Source organism: Lithobates pipiens, unplaced genomic scaffold (assembly GCF_037356315.1).
Source record: "Lithobates pipiens isolate NorthernLeopardFrog02 unplaced genomic scaffold, aLitPip1_a1.2 Scaffold_13, whole genome shotgun sequence".
NCBI classification, from domain to species: Eukaryota; Metazoa; Chordata; class Amphibia; order Anura; family Ranidae; genus Lithobates; species Lithobates pipiens.
The window spans coordinates 175,493,703-175,509,726 of record NW_027507718.1 but is presented as its reverse complement, the minus strand read 5'-3'; the positions used below and the strand labels follow the sequence as shown (position 1 = coordinate 175,509,726).

The 16,024-nt window shown below is 51.4% G+C and overlaps 14 non-coding genes and 23 pseudogenes across 14 annotated transcripts; all 37 read left to right on the top strand.

Moving 5' to 3' along the window:
* The first annotated feature begins 7,638 nt into the window (after nucleotides 1-7,638).
* Nucleotides 7,639-7,757, top strand: LOC143978654 (5S ribosomal RNA; annotated as a pseudogene).
* Nucleotides 7,758-7,866: 109 nt separating this feature from the next.
* On the top strand, nucleotides 7,867-7,985 carry LOC143977860 (5S ribosomal RNA). The gene has a single exon (XR_013273875.1). It is a non-coding gene; the product is annotated as a 5S ribosomal RNA (ribosomal RNA).
* Nucleotides 7,986-8,094: 109 nt separating this feature from the next.
* Nucleotides 8,095-8,213, top strand: LOC143976580 (5S ribosomal RNA). The gene has a single exon (XR_013272881.1). It is a non-coding gene; the product is annotated as a 5S ribosomal RNA (ribosomal RNA).
* A 109-nt stretch (nucleotides 8,214-8,322) lies between these two features.
* LOC143976283 (5S ribosomal RNA) lies at nucleotides 8,323-8,441 on the top strand. The gene has a single exon (XR_013272599.1). It is a non-coding gene; the product is annotated as a 5S ribosomal RNA (ribosomal RNA).
* A 109-nt stretch (nucleotides 8,442-8,550) lies between these two features.
* LOC143977857 (5S ribosomal RNA) lies at nucleotides 8,551-8,669 on the top strand (annotated as a pseudogene).
* Nucleotides 8,670-8,778: 109 nt separating this feature from the next.
* LOC143979568 (5S ribosomal RNA) lies at nucleotides 8,779-8,897 on the top strand (annotated as a pseudogene).
* Nucleotides 8,898-9,006: 109 nt separating this feature from the next.
* Nucleotides 9,007-9,125, top strand: LOC143977728 (5S ribosomal RNA; annotated as a pseudogene).
* A 109-nt stretch (nucleotides 9,126-9,234) lies between these two features.
* LOC143977085 (5S ribosomal RNA) lies at nucleotides 9,235-9,354 on the top strand. The gene has a single exon (XR_013273370.1). It is a non-coding gene; the product is annotated as a 5S ribosomal RNA (ribosomal RNA).
* Nucleotides 9,355-9,463: 109 nt separating this feature from the next.
* On the top strand, nucleotides 9,464-9,582 carry LOC143977951 (5S ribosomal RNA; annotated as a pseudogene).
* Nucleotides 9,583-9,691: 109 nt separating this feature from the next.
* On the top strand, nucleotides 9,692-9,810 carry LOC143977735 (5S ribosomal RNA; annotated as a pseudogene).
* Nucleotides 9,811-9,919: 109 nt separating this feature from the next.
* LOC143979121 (5S ribosomal RNA) lies at nucleotides 9,920-10,038 on the top strand (annotated as a pseudogene).
* Nucleotides 10,039-10,147: 109 nt separating this feature from the next.
* LOC143979722 (5S ribosomal RNA) lies at nucleotides 10,148-10,266 on the top strand (annotated as a pseudogene).
* A 109-nt stretch (nucleotides 10,267-10,375) lies between these two features.
* Nucleotides 10,376-10,494, top strand: LOC143977033 (5S ribosomal RNA). Its single transcript, XR_013273319.1, has one exon. It is a non-coding gene; the product is annotated as a 5S ribosomal RNA (ribosomal RNA).
* A 109-nt stretch (nucleotides 10,495-10,603) lies between these two features.
* Nucleotides 10,604-10,722, top strand: LOC143978165 (5S ribosomal RNA; annotated as a pseudogene).
* Nucleotides 10,723-10,831: 109 nt separating this feature from the next.
* LOC143977055 (5S ribosomal RNA) lies at nucleotides 10,832-10,950 on the top strand. Its single transcript, XR_013273341.1, has one exon. It is a non-coding gene; the product is annotated as a 5S ribosomal RNA (ribosomal RNA).
* A 109-nt stretch (nucleotides 10,951-11,059) lies between these two features.
* LOC143979764 (5S ribosomal RNA) lies at nucleotides 11,060-11,168 on the top strand (annotated as a pseudogene).
* Nucleotides 11,169-11,277: 109 nt separating this feature from the next.
* LOC143977296 (5S ribosomal RNA) lies at nucleotides 11,278-11,396 on the top strand. The gene has a single exon (XR_013273581.1). It is a non-coding gene; the product is annotated as a 5S ribosomal RNA (ribosomal RNA).
* A 109-nt stretch (nucleotides 11,397-11,505) lies between these two features.
* LOC143978961 (5S ribosomal RNA) lies at nucleotides 11,506-11,624 on the top strand (annotated as a pseudogene).
* A 109-nt stretch (nucleotides 11,625-11,733) lies between these two features.
* Nucleotides 11,734-11,852, top strand: LOC143979628 (5S ribosomal RNA; annotated as a pseudogene).
* Nucleotides 11,853-11,961: 109 nt separating this feature from the next.
* On the top strand, nucleotides 11,962-12,074 carry LOC143979597 (5S ribosomal RNA; annotated as a pseudogene).
* Nucleotides 12,075-12,183: 109 nt separating this feature from the next.
* On the top strand, nucleotides 12,184-12,302 carry LOC143978799 (5S ribosomal RNA). The gene has a single exon (XR_013273978.1). It is a non-coding gene; the product is annotated as a 5S ribosomal RNA (ribosomal RNA).
* Nucleotides 12,303-12,411: 109 nt separating this feature from the next.
* On the top strand, nucleotides 12,412-12,530 carry LOC143978896 (5S ribosomal RNA; annotated as a pseudogene).
* Nucleotides 12,531-12,639: 109 nt separating this feature from the next.
* Nucleotides 12,640-12,758, top strand: LOC143978504 (5S ribosomal RNA; annotated as a pseudogene).
* A 109-nt stretch (nucleotides 12,759-12,867) lies between these two features.
* LOC143977710 (5S ribosomal RNA) lies at nucleotides 12,868-12,986 on the top strand. The gene has a single exon (XR_013273855.1). It is a non-coding gene; the product is annotated as a 5S ribosomal RNA (ribosomal RNA).
* A 109-nt stretch (nucleotides 12,987-13,095) lies between these two features.
* On the top strand, nucleotides 13,096-13,214 carry LOC143978737 (5S ribosomal RNA; annotated as a pseudogene).
* Nucleotides 13,215-13,323: 109 nt separating this feature from the next.
* LOC143976613 (5S ribosomal RNA) lies at nucleotides 13,324-13,442 on the top strand. The gene has a single exon (XR_013272913.1). It is a non-coding gene; the product is annotated as a 5S ribosomal RNA (ribosomal RNA).
* Nucleotides 13,443-13,552: 110 nt separating this feature from the next.
* Nucleotides 13,553-13,671, top strand: LOC143977895 (5S ribosomal RNA; annotated as a pseudogene).
* Nucleotides 13,672-13,780: 109 nt separating this feature from the next.
* LOC143976285 (5S ribosomal RNA) lies at nucleotides 13,781-13,899 on the top strand. The gene has a single exon (XR_013272601.1). It is a non-coding gene; the product is annotated as a 5S ribosomal RNA (ribosomal RNA).
* A 109-nt stretch (nucleotides 13,900-14,008) lies between these two features.
* LOC143978721 (5S ribosomal RNA) lies at nucleotides 14,009-14,127 on the top strand (annotated as a pseudogene).
* Nucleotides 14,128-14,236: 109 nt separating this feature from the next.
* Nucleotides 14,237-14,355, top strand: LOC143978646 (5S ribosomal RNA; annotated as a pseudogene).
* A 109-nt stretch (nucleotides 14,356-14,464) lies between these two features.
* On the top strand, nucleotides 14,465-14,583 carry LOC143977377 (5S ribosomal RNA). The gene has a single exon (XR_013273658.1). It is a non-coding gene; the product is annotated as a 5S ribosomal RNA (ribosomal RNA).
* A 110-nt stretch (nucleotides 14,584-14,693) lies between these two features.
* Nucleotides 14,694-14,812, top strand: LOC143978566 (5S ribosomal RNA; annotated as a pseudogene).
* A 109-nt stretch (nucleotides 14,813-14,921) lies between these two features.
* LOC143976835 (5S ribosomal RNA) lies at nucleotides 14,922-15,040 on the top strand. Its single transcript, XR_013273128.1, has one exon. It is a non-coding gene; the product is annotated as a 5S ribosomal RNA (ribosomal RNA).
* A 109-nt stretch (nucleotides 15,041-15,149) lies between these two features.
* On the top strand, nucleotides 15,150-15,268 carry LOC143978195 (5S ribosomal RNA; annotated as a pseudogene).
* A 109-nt stretch (nucleotides 15,269-15,377) lies between these two features.
* On the top strand, nucleotides 15,378-15,496 carry LOC143977154 (5S ribosomal RNA). The gene has a single exon (XR_013273439.1). It is a non-coding gene; the product is annotated as a 5S ribosomal RNA (ribosomal RNA).
* A 109-nt stretch (nucleotides 15,497-15,605) lies between these two features.
* Nucleotides 15,606-15,724, top strand: LOC143978070 (5S ribosomal RNA; annotated as a pseudogene).
* Nucleotides 15,725-15,833: 109 nt separating this feature from the next.
* Nucleotides 15,834-15,952, top strand: LOC143978359 (5S ribosomal RNA; annotated as a pseudogene).
* The last annotated feature ends 72 nt before the right edge of the window (nucleotides 15,953-16,024 follow it).

Below are 16,024 nucleotides of genomic sequence, written 5' to 3'. Positions count from 1 at the left end.
GTGATTCCTGTGTAAATGACACTGGCAGTGAAGGGGTTAACCAGTGGGTGGCGGTGTTGGGGTTAAGTGTTCCTAGGGGTGTGTTACTAATTGTTGGGGGCTGGGCTTTAATTTAGTGAACACTGATCTTTGCTCCAATCAGAGATTAGCGTCACTAGTTGCTAGGCAGAACGGGGAGATGCTGTTTACAACAGCATTTCCTCGTTCAGCCGCCCCGTGAGACGATCGTAGGTATGCCCGCAGCGATCAAGGCTGCGGGACCCGTGACCGGACTCATGGGGGTCCTGACCAGGACACGAGTGCGCCGTCGCGATGGCAGGGCGGTATTAAAGATTGGACGTACCTGTACGCCAATATGCCTGCCCGTGCCATTCTGCCGATGTACATCGGCGTGCGCTGGTCGGGAACCAGTTAATGTGTCAATGAAAATTTTATCATTTTTTTCCCACAAATAGAGCTTTCTTTTGGTGGTATTTGATCACCTCTGCAATTTTTTATATTTTGTTAAAAAAATTAAAAAGGACCGATTTAAAAAAAAAATACAAAAACGTTTTATATTTTTTAATAAATTTTGCAAACAGGTAATTTTTCTCCTTCATTGATGTATGCTAATGAGGCTACACTGATGGGCGCTGATAGACTGCACTGGTGGGCACTGATAGACTGCACTGTTGGGCACTAATAGGGGCACTGATAGCTGGCACTTATGGGTGGCAGTGATGGACACTGATCGGCACTGGTAGGTGACACTGATAGGCAGCACTGCTAGGTGGCACTGAAGAGGCACTGATTGGCACCACTGGTGGGCATTGATAGGATGCACTTGTGGGCACTGAAAGGTGGCAATGATTGGTGGCACTGATTGGGGGTGGCAGGCGGTACTTGTGGGCATATATGAGGCAGCTTTTCCGCTTCCTCTTTGGGACCGATGTCCCTTCAAACAGGCTTTTTTTCTTCTCACGTTGTCAGTATGAGAAGAAAAAAAACGATTACCGATCTTCTGTTTACATCACATGATCAGCTGTCATTGGCCGACAATTGATCACGTGGTAAGGGACCGGTATCGGCCCCTTACTTGGATCTGTGATCACTCAAGTCTCATTGACTCGGGTGATCACAGTGCGTGCCAATCAGCTTCTAACTTCAACTTGTTCAATGAAAGTTTTTGTAATCTCTTACAGCACACTTTTTGCTACAGGTAACCCTATAATAAGGCTTTTACCTGTAGCTACCCCGGATATCTCCTGAACCTTAACGGTTTAGGAGATATCTCTGTATTTGCATGTATGTGTCGACGTCATCGTTACATGCACACTGAAGCAAATTGAAGCAACGGTACGTCCGTGCCATTGCTTTAGTGAGTGTACCATTACTGGTGGCTCCTGGGCGCATGCACGGGAATTACTTCATCGTAGCTCCGGCCAATCACAGCGCCGGAGCCCGCGATACCCGGAAGTAACTCCGGGAGCGATGTCGACCGCCAGAGCGGTGTACGAGGACGGCTGTGAGGGCTTTGTTCTTGGGTAAGTCATTCATAATGAGCTAGTATGCTATGAATACTAGCTCATTATGCCTTTATCTTGCAGGGGTTTTTTTGTCCTGGGGTTTACAACCACTTTAAAGAGGAGCTCCAGCTCCCCACCAAAAAAATATAAGTCGGCAGCTACAAATACTGTAGCTACTGACTTTTACTATTAGGACACTTACATGTCCAGGGATGCTGCGTGTCCTCACCCAAGCCGCCAGCTTGGGTAAGGGAAACGGCAGTGAAGTCTTATGGGTTCACAGCTGGTTTCCTACTTCGCTTGCGTGGATGGCAGGAATGGGAGTAGGTACCTGTCAAAGCCAGATAACCACCCCCCCCCCCCCCCCCACCACCACCACAAGGTGCCAAATGTGACACCGGAAAGGGGGCAGACAAGAGGCACTTCCCCTTTTCAGTGGAGCTCCGCTTTAAGCTTTGACAAAAAAAAAAATCCTGGAAGCTGACTGGTTTCTATGCAGAGCTGCACCAGATTTTGCATGCTCCAGTTATAATAAATCAGCCCCAATGGCTGAAAAGACAGCCAAACCTGCCCCTTATACAGCTGTCAAGCTGGAACCTGTGGCTATATCCATGCAGCCACTGTATCCGGATTGCTATGAATAGATGTAAGCACAGATGTGTGGATAGGTACACCCATGGGAATGAAGCCCAAGAGCTCATTCACACTGTATGCATTTTTCTGCACTTTATCAACACCGGGCACTACAAGGTCATAGAGAAAACAATTGTTTTCCCTGTGCCCTGTTCATACTACAAAGCTGGCATGAGCTGGGTTGCAGTGCACTGCATATAAAATGCAGACTTGCAGCATTTTCCCGCAATGCACCAGAGCTCACATGAAGTCGCCATTCATTGCAGCTCTGCATACAAATGAGTGAAGGGCCAGTTCACACCAGGAATCGCACGGGGCCAAACTGAGCATTCCTGTGTGATTCACATGCACTGCGATTTTTACCCATTTATTTTGAATGAGCTGAATCACACTGGACTGCACCAAAACTAGTGCATGCACTACTCTAAAAATGCACAGCAACCGGATCGCATGGTACTTCTGTAACATGTGATCCGGTGCCGGCAAATGCACTTCAACTCTGACCTGTGTTTCGGGTGCAGTTTATTTAACTGCTTGCCGACCAGCCGCCGCCATTATTATCGCAAAAAATGTCCCGGTCATTCAGCAGCCAAATCTTCCGGGGCTGAAGTGGTTAAAGTGTAACTAAAGGTAAAACTTTTTTTTTTTTTTTAGATAGAGAGCAGAGGGATTAGAACACCTGTCGATTTTTATTGCTGTCTGTGCCCATGTTATGGAGATTCTCCCTCTATTTGTCCTGTTCGCCATTATCATTGAAAGCCAAAATAAAGAAGATCCCACATTTTGGATTGTCCCCTGAGAAGTAATAGAGGGGGATATCTTCCAATGGGGCATTAGTTCTGGTGACCTGGGGGGTCTCACAAGTAGGGTTGCCACCTTTTCTTCAAGCCAAACCCTAGCACTTCAGCGTTGCACAGCAATTTTTTTTCATAGTATGCGTAGATGTTGCTTTCAAATAACATTCCCCCTTTGCATCATAGTCCACAGAGTTTCCCCTTTACATCATAGTCCACAGAGTTCCCCCTTTACATAATAGTCCACAGAGTTCCCCCTTTACATCATAGTCCACAGAGTTCCCCCTTTACATCATAGTCCACAGAGTTCCCCCTTTACATCATAGTCCACAGAGTTCCCCCTTTACATCATAGACCACAGAGTTCCCCCTTTACATCATAGTCCACAGAGTTCCCCCTTTACATCAGAGTCCACAGAGTTTCCCTTTTACATTTGAACTTTCAGAGTTCCCTTTCACTGTAAGGGGGGACTCTGCAGACTCTGATGTAAGGGAGAACTCTGGGGACTCTAACATAAGGGATGCTCTGGTGTACAAAGAGGACTCTGATCTAAGGGGGAGCTCTGAGAACCCTGATTTACCTTAGCGTACTCACTTAGAGGCAGGAGAGAGAAGGGGGGAGACTTAGTCCAATCTCAATAATGTGTCCGGGTCTCAGACAGTCTGAAACCCGGACACATGATTCCAAACCCGAACTGTCCAGGTGAATCCCAAACAGGTGGCAACCCTACTCCCAAGGGATTCCATTCATTTTCAGGCCTCTTCCCATGGAATTACAGTGATCAATACTGGCAGGAATACATCCCTATAAGTGGGTGTAATTGGACTTGCACCCGACTATATCCGCCCACCCCCAGATCTGTTGGACCAATTGGAATGATTTTTCACTTTTGTATTTTTTTTGGCCATTGTATCATATTCACATGGGTTCTCATTATTCTATTGGCCATCACGGCACATACAAATGCACAGAAAAACAGGAACGCCTCATTTCCCATAAAGCAGAGCAACTGCAAAATTCTGAGCATTCTCACTGCACACGCATGTGTTGTTTTTCCATAAAAAACACTACAGTGTGAGTGAGCCCATTAACATGTTTGTTTCTTTTTTTGCTTGATGTGTTTGCCAATGAAATTGATGGGAATCCATCAAATCACTTCTCAACACGTGCACTGAGCTGCACACTGTGACGCAGGTGAATGCACCAAAGTACATGTTCATGTATAAGATAAGACATCCTCAATAGCTTGCATTGCAGCACCTCTCCAGCCCCCCCCCCCCCCCCCATTCTTCCACAACTATTATATTATATATATATATATATATATTATATTGTTGCACCTATTAGCTCCTGATTTGCCACTATTACCCCTGATGCGCCTAATTTGAACCTACATTTACTTTTGCACCATTTTTATGTTCATACACCGTTATTTGTTTCTAGATTTACTCATTATTATATTTATATTGTATGTATCCTTTTTCATTTTTTAGATTCATTTTTATTCATTATCTTTATTATTTTTTATGTATATTTATAGTCTCTTATTTACTTATTTTATAATACTTTTGTTTATATTTAATTGACCTTTTTTTTTCATTCACAATCTTTTATTTAGATTTATTCATTATTAATGTCATCACGCACCCATTTTTTATTTTTATACACCGCTATTTATATTTACTCATTATTGTATTTTTTAATTTATTTTTTTTCTACACCCTTTTTTGTCCCCTAGTATTTACTAGCGCCTGGGTTGTCCTCAGGGGCGTAACTAGAAATCACAGGGCCCCATAGCAAAATGTTGTATGGGGCCCCCCCCCCCAAAAAAAATAACTAATGCCATTGAACAACAGATTACCACACCCATGTGGCACAGTACCCAGGCAACAGCTTATATTCATTTCGAACAACAAAGTATGCAGTATACTGTATGCAGCCCCTGAAGGACACAGATTGCTGACCTCCATCAGTACAGTGCAGACCCCCCAGCAGTACAGACACCCCCTACCTCAGTGCAGAACCCCAGCAGTACAGACACCCCCTACCTCAGTGCAGAACCCCAGCAGTACAGACACCCCCCCCAGTGCAGACCCTCCCAGTGCAGACACCCCCCTCAGTGCAGGACCCCCCAGCAGTATAGACCCCCCTCAGTAGTACAGACCCCCCAGCAGTGCAGACACCCCCCTAGTGCAGACACCCCACTTAGTACAGACACCCCCCCATTACAGACCCCCCCCCCTCAGAGCAGGACCACCCCAGCAGTACAAATACCTCCCAGTGCAGACACCCCCCAGGCCAGACCACCCCCTCAGTACAGACCGACCCCAGTGCAGACACCCCGCTCAGTGCAGGACCCCCCTCAGTGCAGACACCCACCCTCAGTGCAGACCCCCCCTCAGTAGTGCAGACTCCCCCTCAGTGAAGACCCCCCTCAGTAGTGCAGACACCCCTCCATTACAGACCCCCACTCAGTGCAGGACCCCCCAGCAGTACAGACACCCCCCAGTGCAGACACCCCCTTATTACAGACACCCCCAGCATTGGAGACACCCCCCAGCATTGCAGACACCCCCCCTGAGTAGTGCAGACCCCTCTCAGTGCAGACACCCCTCAGTAGTGCAGACAACCCCCCCATTACAGACCCCCCTCTGTGCAGGACCCCCCAGCCGTGCAGACACTCCCCTCAGTGCAGACACCCCCCCAGCAGTGCAGGCTCCCCCCTCAGTAGTGCAGACTCCCCACCTCAGTGCAGACCCCTTCAGTAGTGCAGACCCCCTTCAGTAGTGCAGACCCCCCTAGTAGTGCAGACCCCCCTCAGTAGTGCAGACCCCCCTCAGTAGTGTAGACCCCCCTCAGTAGTGCAGACCCCCAAAGTAGTGCAGGACCCCCCCTCAGTAGTGCAGACTTACCCCTCAGTAGTGCAGGCGTCCCCCACAGTAGTGCAGACCCCCCCTCAGCGCAGACCCTCCCCCTCAGTAGTGCAGACCCCCCCACAGTAATGTAGACTCCCCCTCAGTGCAGACCCCCCTCAGTAGTGTAGACCACCCTAGTAGTGCAGACCCCCTCAGTGCAGGACCCCCCTCAGTAGTGCAGACCCCCCTAGTAGTGCAGGACCCCCCCTCAGTAGTGCAGGCTCCCCCCACAGTAGTGCAGACCCCCCCTCAGCACAGACCCTCCCCCTCAGTAGTGCAGACCCCCCCACAGTAATGTAGACTCCCCCTCAGTGCAGATCCCCCTCAGTAGTGCAGACCCCCCTAGTAGTGCAGGACCCCCCCCTCAGTAGTGCAGACTTCCCCCTCAGTAGTGCAAGCTCCCCCCACAGTAGTGCAGACCCTCCCCCTCAGTAGTGCAGACCCTCACCCTCAGTAGTGCAGACCCCCCTCCACAGAAATGTAGACTCCCCCTCAGTGCAGACCCCCCTATGTAGTGTAGACCCCCCTAGTAGTGCAGACCCCCCTCAGTAGTGCAGACCCCCCTCAGTAGTGCAGGACCCCCCTCAGTAGTGCAGGACCCCCCTCAGTAGTGCAGACCCCCCTCAGTAGTGTAGACCCCCCTCAGTAGTGTAGACCCCCCTCAGTAGTGCAGACTCCCCCAGTGCAGCAGACCCCCCTCAGTAGTGTAGACCCCGCTCAGTGCAGCAGACCCCCCCTCAGTAGTGCAGACCCCCTAGTAGTGCAGACCCCCCCTCAGTAGTGCAGACCCCCCTCAGTGCAGCAGACCCCCCCTCAGTAGTGCAGACCCCCCTCAGTGCAGCAGACCCCCCTCAGTAGTGTAGACCCAATCAGTGCAGCAGACCCCCCCTCAGTAGTGCAGACCCCCCTCAGTAGTGCAGACCCCCCTCAGTGCAGCAGACCCCCCTCAGTAGTGTAGACCCCCTCAGTGCAGCAGACCCCCCCTCAATAGTGCAGACCCCCCTCAGTAGTGCAGACCCCTCTCAATGCAGTTCCCCCCTCAGTAGTGCAGACCCCCCTCAGTGCAGCAGACCCCCCTCAGTAGTGCAGAACCCCTAGTAGTGCAGACCCCCCTCAGTGCAGGACCCCCCCTCAGTGCTGGAGATCCCCCCAGTGCAGGACCCCCCTTAGTAGTGCAGACCCCCCTCAGTGCAGCAGACCCCCCCCCGTAGTGCAGACCCCCCTCAGTGCAGCAGACCCCCCCTCAATAGTGCAGACCCCCCCAGTAGTGTAGACCCCCCTCAGTGCAGCAGACCCCCACTCAATGCAGACCCCCTCAGTAGTGCAGACCCCCCCTACATACCTCAGAACAGCGCTGATACACAGTGCAGTGTGTGTCCCTCGAGCGTAGGCTCCTCCTCCTCTGTGGATGTAAACAGAGAGGAGGGGGAGGCGGCTGAGGTCCGTGCTGCTGTGTCCCTGTCCCGGCACGAGGTACAGCGGAGAGCAGTGTTAGTGATGCGGGCGGCTGCCGCTACCCCAGTGTGTCACCCCTCTGGCGGGTGTCACCCGGAGCGGCCAGCACCCGCCCGATAACACCACTCCCCAGGCCCCAACTCGGCTGCGGGCCCCATAGCGCCCGCGTGGGTCGCTATGGCGGTAGTTCCGCCACTGCCGCCTGGGAATACCAGGTGCCGTAGGCTTTTTTCCATTATATTGTTGGCTTTGGCGACCTGCTGTATTTTTCCTCTCGATTGCCCGAGGTGACCACCTTGGCTTTTGTCAAGAGAGTTGTAAGTAGGATGCAAGATCGCATACGGCCACGTCACACTGAATGCACTCGATCTCGTCTGATCTTGAATGCTAAGCAGGGTCGGGCCTGGTTATTACCTGGATGGGAGACCGCCTGGGAATACCAGGTGCCGTAGGCTTTTTTCCATTATGTTGTTGTCTTTGGCGATCTGCTGTATTTTTCCTCTCCATTGCCCGAGGTGACCACCTTGGCTTTTGTCAAGAGAGTTGTAAGTAGGATGGAAGATCGCCTATGGCCACATCACCCTGAATGCACTCGATCTCGTCTGATCTCGGATGCTAAGCAGGGTCGGGCCTGGTTAGTACCTGGATGGGAGACCGCCTGGGAATACCGGGTGCCGTAGGCTTTTTTCCATTATGTTGTTGGCTTTGGCGACCTGCTGTATTTTTCCTCTAGATTTCCCGAGGTGACCACCTTGGCTTTTGTCAAGAGAGTTGTAAGTAGGGAGCAAGATCGCCTACGGCCACATCACCCTGAATGCGCTCGATCTCATCTGATCTCGGATGCTAAGCAGGGTCGGGCCTGGTTAGTACCTGGATTGGAGACCGCCTGGGAATACCAGGTGCCGTAGGCTTTTTTCCATTATCTTGTTGGCTTTGGCGACCTGCTGTATTTTTCCTCTCGATTGCCTGAGGTGACCACCTTGGCTTTTGTTAAGAGAGTTGTAAGTAGGAAGCAAGATCGCCTACGGCCACATCACCCTGAATGCGCTCGATCTCATCTGATCTCGGATGCTAAGCAGGGTCGGGCCTGGTTAGTACCTGGATGGGAGACCGCCTGGGAATACCAGGTGCCGTAGGCTTTTTTCCATTATGTTGTTGGCTTTGGCGACCTGCTGTATTTTTCCTCTCGATTGCCCTAGGTGACCACCTTGGCTTTTGTCAAGAGAGTTGTAAGTAGGGTGCAAGATCGCCTACGGCCACATCACCCTGAATGCGCTCGATCTCGTCTGATCCCGGATGCTAAGCAGGGTCGGGCCTGGTTAGTACCTGAATGGGAGACCGCCTGGGAATACCAGGTGCCATAGGCTTTTTTCCATTATGTTGTTGGCTTTGGCGACCTGCTGTATTTTTCCTCTCGATTGCCCGAGGTGACCACCTTGGCTTTTGTCAAGAGAGTTGTAAGTAGGGTGCAAGATCGTCTACGGCCACATCACCATGAAAGCGCTCGATATCGTCTGATCTCAGATGCTAAGCAGGGTCAGGCCTGGTTATTACCTAGATGGGAGACCGCCTGGGAATTCCAGGTGCCGTAGGCTTTTTTCCATTATGTTGTTGGCTTTGGCGACCTTCTGTATTTTTCGTCTCTATTGCCCGAGGTGACCACCTTGGCTTTTGTCAAGAGAGTTGTAAGTAGGGTGCAAGATTGCCTACGGCCACATCACACTGAATGCGCTCGATCTCGTCTGATCTCGGATGCTAAGCAGGGTCGGGCCTGGATAGTACCTGGATGGGAGACCGCCTGGGAATACCATGTGCCGTAGGCATTTTTCCATTATGTTGTTGGCTTTGGCGACCTGCTGTATTTTTCCTCTCGATTGCCTGAGGTGACCACCTTGGCTTTTGTCAAGAGAGTTGTAAGTAGGGTGCAAGATCGCCTACGGCCACATCACCCTGAATGCGCTCGATCTCGTCTGATCTCGGATGCTAAGCAGGGTCGGGCCTGGTTAGTACCCGGATGGGAGACCGCCTTGGGAATACCAGGTGCCGTAGGCTTTTTTCCATTATGTTGTTGGCTTTGGCGACCTGCTGTATTTATCCTCTCGATTGCCCGAGGTGACCACCTTGGCTTTTGTCAAGAGAGTTGTAAGTAGGGTGCAAGATCGCCTACGGCCACATCACCCTGAATGCGCGCAATCTCGTCTGATCTCGGATGCTAAGCAGGGTCGGGCCTGGTTAGTACCTGCATGGGAGACCGCCTGGGAATATCAGGTGCCGTAGGCTTTTTTCCATTATGTTGTTGGCTTTGGCGAACTGCTGTATTTTTCCTCTCGATTGCCAGAGGTGACCACCTTGGCTTTTGTCAAGAGAGTTGTAAGTAGGGTGCAAGGTGGCCTACGGCCACATCACCCTGAATGCGCTCAATCTCATCTGATCTCAGATGCTAAACAGGGTCGGGCCTGGTTAGTACCTGGATGGGAGACCGCCTGGGAATACCAGGTGCCGTAGGCTTTTTTCCATTATGTTGTTGGCTTTGGCGACCTGCTGTATTTTTCCTCTCGATTGCCCGAGGTGACCACCTTGGCTTTTGTCAAGAGAGTTGTAAGTAGGGTGCAACATGGCCTACGGCCACATTACTCTGAATGCGCTCAATCTCATCTGATCTCAGATGCTAAGCAGGGTCGGGCCTGGTTAGCACCTGGATGGGAGACCGCCTGGGAATACCAGGTGCCGTAGGCTTTTTTCCATTATGTTGTTGGCTTTGGCGACCTGCTATATTTTTCTTTTCGATTGCCCGAGGTGACCTCCTTGGCTTTTGTCAAGAGAGTTGTAAGTAGGGTGCAAGATCACCTACGGCCACATCACCCTGAATGCGCTCAATTTCATCTGATCTCGGATGCTAAACTGGGTCGGGCCTGGTTAGTACCTGGATGGGACAAAGCCTGGGAATACCAGGTGCCGTAGGCTTTTTTCCATTATGTTGTTGGCTTTGGCGACCTGCTGTATTTTTCCTCTCGATTGCCCGAGGTGACCACCTTGGCTTTTGTCAAGAGAGTTGTAAGTAGGGTGCAAGATTGCCTACGGCCACATCACCCTGAATGCGCTCGATCTCGTCTGATCTCGGATGCTCAGCAGGGTCGGGCCTGGTTAGTACCTGGATGGGAAACCGCCTGGGAATACCAGGTGCCGTAGGCTTTTTTCCATTATGTTGTTGGCTTTGGCGATCTGCTGTATTTTTCCTCTCGTTTGCCCGAGGTGACCACCTTGGCTTTTGTCAGGAGAGTTGTAAGTAGGGTGCAAGATCGCCTACGGCCACATCACCCTGAATGCGCTCAATCTCGTCTGATCTTGGATACTAAGCAGGGTCGGGCCTGGTTAGTACCTGGATGGGAGACCGCCTGGTAATACCAGGTGCCGTAGGCTTTTTTCCATTATGTTGTTGGCTTTGGCGACCTGCTGTATTTTTCCTCTCGATTGCCCGAGGTAACCACCTTGGCTTTTGTAAAGAGAGTTGTAAGTAGGAAGCAAGATCGCCTACGGCCACATCACCCTGAATACGCTCGATCTCGTCTGATCTCGGATGCTAAGCAGGGTCGGGCCTGGTTAGTACCTGGATAGGAGACAGCCTGGGAATACCAGGTGCCGTAGGCTTTTTTCCATTATGTTTTTGGCTTTGGCGACCCCCTGTATTTTTCCTCTCAATTGCCCGAGGTGACCACCTTGGCTTTTGTCAAGAGAGTTGTAAGTAGGGTGCAAGATCGCCTATGGCCACATCACCCTGAATGCGCTCGATCTCGTCTGATCTCGGATGCTAAGCAGGGTCGGGCCTGGTTAGTACCTGGATGGGAGACTACCTGGTGCCGTAGGCTTTTTTCCATTATGTTGTTTGCTTTGGCGACCTGCTGTATTTTTCCTCTCGATTGCCCGAGGTGACCACCTTGGCTTTTGTCAAGAGAGTTGTAAGTAGGGTGCAAGATCGCCTGAGGCCACATCACCCTGAATGCGCTCGATCTCGTCTGACCTCGGATGCTAAGCAGGGTCGGGCCTGGTTAGTACCTGGATGGGAGACCACCTGGGAATACCAGGTGCCGTAGGCTTTTTTCCATTATGTTGTTGGCTTTGGTGACCTGCTGTATTTTTCCTCTCGATTGCCCGAGGTGACCACCTTGGCTTTTGTCAAGAGAGTTGTAAGTAGGGTGCAAGATCGCCTACGGCCACATCACTCTGAATGCGCTCGATCTCGTCTGATCTTGGATGCTAAGCAGGGTCGGGCCTGGTTAGTACCTGGATGGGAGACAGCCTGGGATTACCAGGTGCCGTAGGCTTTTTTTTATTATGTTGTTGGCTTTGGCGACCTGCTGTATTTTTCCTCTCGATTGCCCGAGGTGACCACCTTGGCTTTTGTCAAGAGAGTTGTAAGTAGGGTGCAAGATCGCCTACGGCCACATCACTCTGAATGCGCTCGATCTCGTCTGCTATCGGATGCTAAGCAGGGTCAGGCCTGGTTAGTACCTGGATGGGAGACAGCCTGGGATTACCAGGTGCCGTAGGCTTTTTTTCATTATGTTGTTGGCTTTGGCGACCTGCTGTATTTTTCCTCTCAATTGCCCGAGGTGACCACCTTGGCTTTTGTCAAGAGAGCTGTAAGTAGGGTGTGAGATCGCCTACGGCCACATCACCCTGAATGCGCTCGATCTCGTCTGATCTCGGATGCTAAGCAGGGTCGGTTAGTACCTGGATGGGAGACCGCCTGGGAATACCTGGTGCCGTAGGCTTTTTTCCATTATGTTGTTGGCTTTGGCGACCTGCTGTATTTTTCCTCTCGATTGCCCGAGGTGACCACCTTGGCTTTTGTCAAGAGAGTTGTAAGTAGGGTGCAAGATCGCCTACGGCCACATCACCCTGAATGCGCTCGATCTCGTCTGATCTCGGATGCTAAGCAGGGTCGGGCCTGGTTAGTACCTGGATGGGAGACCGCCTGGGAATATCAGGTGCCGTAGGCTTTTTTCCATTATGTTGTTGGCTTTGGCGACCTCCTGTATTTTTCCTCTCGATTGCCCGAGGTGACCACCTTGGCTTTTGTCAAGAGAGTTGTAAGTAGGCCGCAAAGTCGCCTACAGCCACATCACCCTGAATGCGCTCGATTTCGTCTGATCTCAGATGCTAAGCAGGGTCGGGCCTGGTTAGTACCTGGATGGGAGACCACCTGGGATTACCAGGTGCCGTAGGCTTTTTTCCATTATGTTGTTGGCTTTGGCGACCTGCTGTATTTTTCCTCTTGATTGCCCGAGGTGACCACCTTGGCTTTTGTCAAGAGAGTTGTAAGTAGGGTGCAAGATCGCCTACGGCCACATCACCCTGAATGCGCTCGATTTCATCTGATCTCGGATGCTAAGCAGGGTCGGGCCTGGTTAGTACCTGGATGGGAGAAAGCCTGGGAATACCAGGTGCCGTAGGCTTTTTTCCATTATCTTGTTGGCTTTGGCGACCTGCTGTATTTTTCCTCTCGATTGCCCGAGGTGACCACCTTGGCTTTTGTCAAGAGAGTTGTAAGTAGGGTGCAAGATCGCCTACGGCCACATCACCCTGAATGCGCTCGATCTCATATGATCTCGGATGCTAAGCAGGGTCGGGCCTGGTTAGTACCTGGATGGGAGACCACCTGGGAATACCAGGTGCCGTAGGCTTTTTTCCATTATGTTGTTGGCTTTGGCGACCTGCTGTATTTTTCCTCTCGATTGCCCGAGGTGACCACCTTGGCTTTTGTCAAGAGAGTTGTAAGTAGGGTGCAAAATCGCCTACAGCCACATCACCCTGAATGCGCTCGATTTTGTCTGATCTCGGATGCTAAGCAGGGTCGGGCCTGGTTAGTGCCTGGATGGGAGACCGCCTGGGAATACCAGGTGCCGTAGGCTTTTTTCCATTATGTTGTTGGCTTTGGCGACCTGCTGTATTTTTCCTCTCGATTGCCCGAGGTGACCACCTTGGCTTTTGTCAAGAGAGTTGTAAGTAGAGTGCAAGATCGCCTACGCCCACATCACCCTGAATGCGCTCGATCTCGTCTGATCTCGGATGCTAAGCAGGGTCGGGCCTGGTTAGTACCTGGATGGGAGACCGCCTGGGAATACCAGGTGCCGTAGGCTTTTTTTCCATTATGTTGTTGGCTTTGGCGACCTGCTGTATTTTTCCTCTCGATTACCCGAGGTGACCACCTTGGCTTTTGTCAAGAGAGTTGTAAGTAGGGTACAAGATCGCCTACAGCCACATCACCCTGAATGCGCTCGATCTCGTCTGATCTCGGATGCTAAGCAGGGTCGGGCCTGGTTCGTACATGGATGGGAGACCGCCTGGGAATACCAGGTGCCGTAGGCTTTTTTCCATTTTGTTGTTGGCTTTGGCGACCTGCTGTATTTTTCCTCTCGATTGCCCGAGGTGACCACCTTGGCTTTTGTCAAGAGAGTTGTAAGTAGGGTGCAAGATTACCTACGGCCACATCACCCTGAATGCGCTCGATCTCGTCTGATCTCGGATGCTAAGCAGGGTCGGGCCTGGTTAGTACCTGGATGGGAGACCGCCTGGGAATACCAGGTGCTGTAGGCTTTTTTCCATTATGTTGTTGGCTTTGGCGACCTGCTGTATTTTTCCTCTCGATTGCCCGAGGTGACCACTTTGGCTTTTGTCAAGAGAGTTGTATATAGGGTGCAAGATCGCCTACGGCCACATCACCCTGAATGCGCTCGATCTCGTCTGATCTCAGATGCTAAGCAGGGTCAGGCCTGGTTAGTACCTGGATGGGAGACCGCCTGGGAATACCATGTGCCGTAGGTTTTTTTCCATTATGTTGTTGGCTTTGGCGACCTGCTGTATTTTTCCTCTCGATTGCCCGAGGTGACCACCTTGGCTTTTGTCAAGAGAGTTGTAAGAAGGGACCAAGATCGCCTACGGCCACATCACCCTGAATGCGCTCGATCTTGTCTGATCTCCAATGCTAAGCAGGGTCGGGCCTGGTTAGTACCTGGATGGGAAATCGCCTGGGAATATCAGGTGCCGTAGGCTTTTTTCCATTATGTTGTTGGCTTTGGCGACCTGCTGTATTTTTCCTCTCGATTGCCCGAGGTGACCACCTTGGCTTTTGTCAAGAGAGTTGTAAGTAGGGTGCAAGATCGCGTACAGCCACATCACCCTGAATGCGCTCGATCTCGTCTGATCTCGGATGCTAAGCAGGGTCGGGCCTGGTTAGTACCTGGATGGGAGACCGCCTGGGAATACCAGGTGCCGTAGGCTTTTTATCCATTATGTTGTTGGCTTTGGCGACCTGCTGTATTTTTCCTCTCGATTGCCCGAGGTGACCACCTTGGCTTTTGTCAAGAGAGTTGTAAGTAGGGTACAAGATCGCCTACAGCCACATCACCCTGAATGCGCTTGATCTCGTCTGATCTCGGATGCTAAGCAGGGTCAGGCCTGGTTAGTACATGGATGGGAGACCGCCTGGGAATACCAGGTGCCGTAGGCTTTTTTCCATTATGTTGTTGGCTTTGGCGACCTGCTGTATTTTTCCTCTCGATTGCCCGAGGTGACCACATTGGCTTTTGTCAAGAGAGTTGTAAGTAGGGTGCAAGATCGCCTGCGGCCACATCACCCTGAATGCGCTCGATCTCATCTGATCTCGAATGCTAAGCAGGGTCGGGCCTGGTTAGTACCTGGATGGGAGACCGCTTGGTAATACCAGGTGCCGTAGGCTTTTTTCCATTATGTTGTTGGCTTTGGCGACCTGCTGTATTTTTCCTCTCGATTGCCCGAGGTGACCACTTTGGCTTTTGTCAAGAGAGTTGTAAGTAACGTGCAAGATCGCCTACGGCCACATCACCCTGAATGCGCTCGATCTCGTCTGATCTCAGATGCTAAGCAGGGTCAGGCCTGGTTAGTACCTGGATGGGAAACCGCCTGGGAATATCAGGTGCCGTAGGCTTTTTTCCATTATGTTGTTGGCTTTGGCGACCTGCTGTATTTTTCCTCTCGATTGCCCGAGGTGACCACCTTGGCTTTTGTCAAGAGAGTTGTAAGTAGGGTGCTAGATCGCGTACAGCCACATCACCCTGAAAGCGCTCGATCTCGTCTGATCTCGGATGCTAAGCAGGGTCGGGCCTGGTTAGTACCTGGATGGGAGACCGCCTGGGAATACCAGGTGCCGTAGGCTTTTTTCCATTATGTTGTTGGCTTTGGCGACCTGCTGTATTTTTCCTCTCGATTGCCCGAGGTGACCACCTTGGCTTTTGTCAAGAGAGTTGTAAGTAGGGTGCAAGATCGCCTCCGGCCACATCACCCTGAATGCGCTCGATCTCATCTGATCTCGGATGCTAAGCAGAGTCGGGCCTGATTAGTACCTGGATGGTAGACCGCCTGGGAATACCAGGTGCCGTAGGCTTTTTTCCATTATGTTGTTGGCTTTGGCGACCTGCTATATTTTTCCTCTCGATTGCCCGAGGTGACCACCTTGGCTTTTGTCAAGAGAGTTGTAAGTAGGGTGCAAGATCGCCTACGGCCACATCACCCTGAATGCGCTCTATCTCGTCTGATCTCGGATGCTAAGAAGGGACGGGCCTGGTTAGTACCTGGATGGGAGACCGCGTGGGAATACCAGGTGCCGTAGGCTTTTTTCCATTATGTTGTTGGCTTTGGCGACCTGCTGTATTTTTCCTCTCGATTGCCCGAGGTGACCACCTTG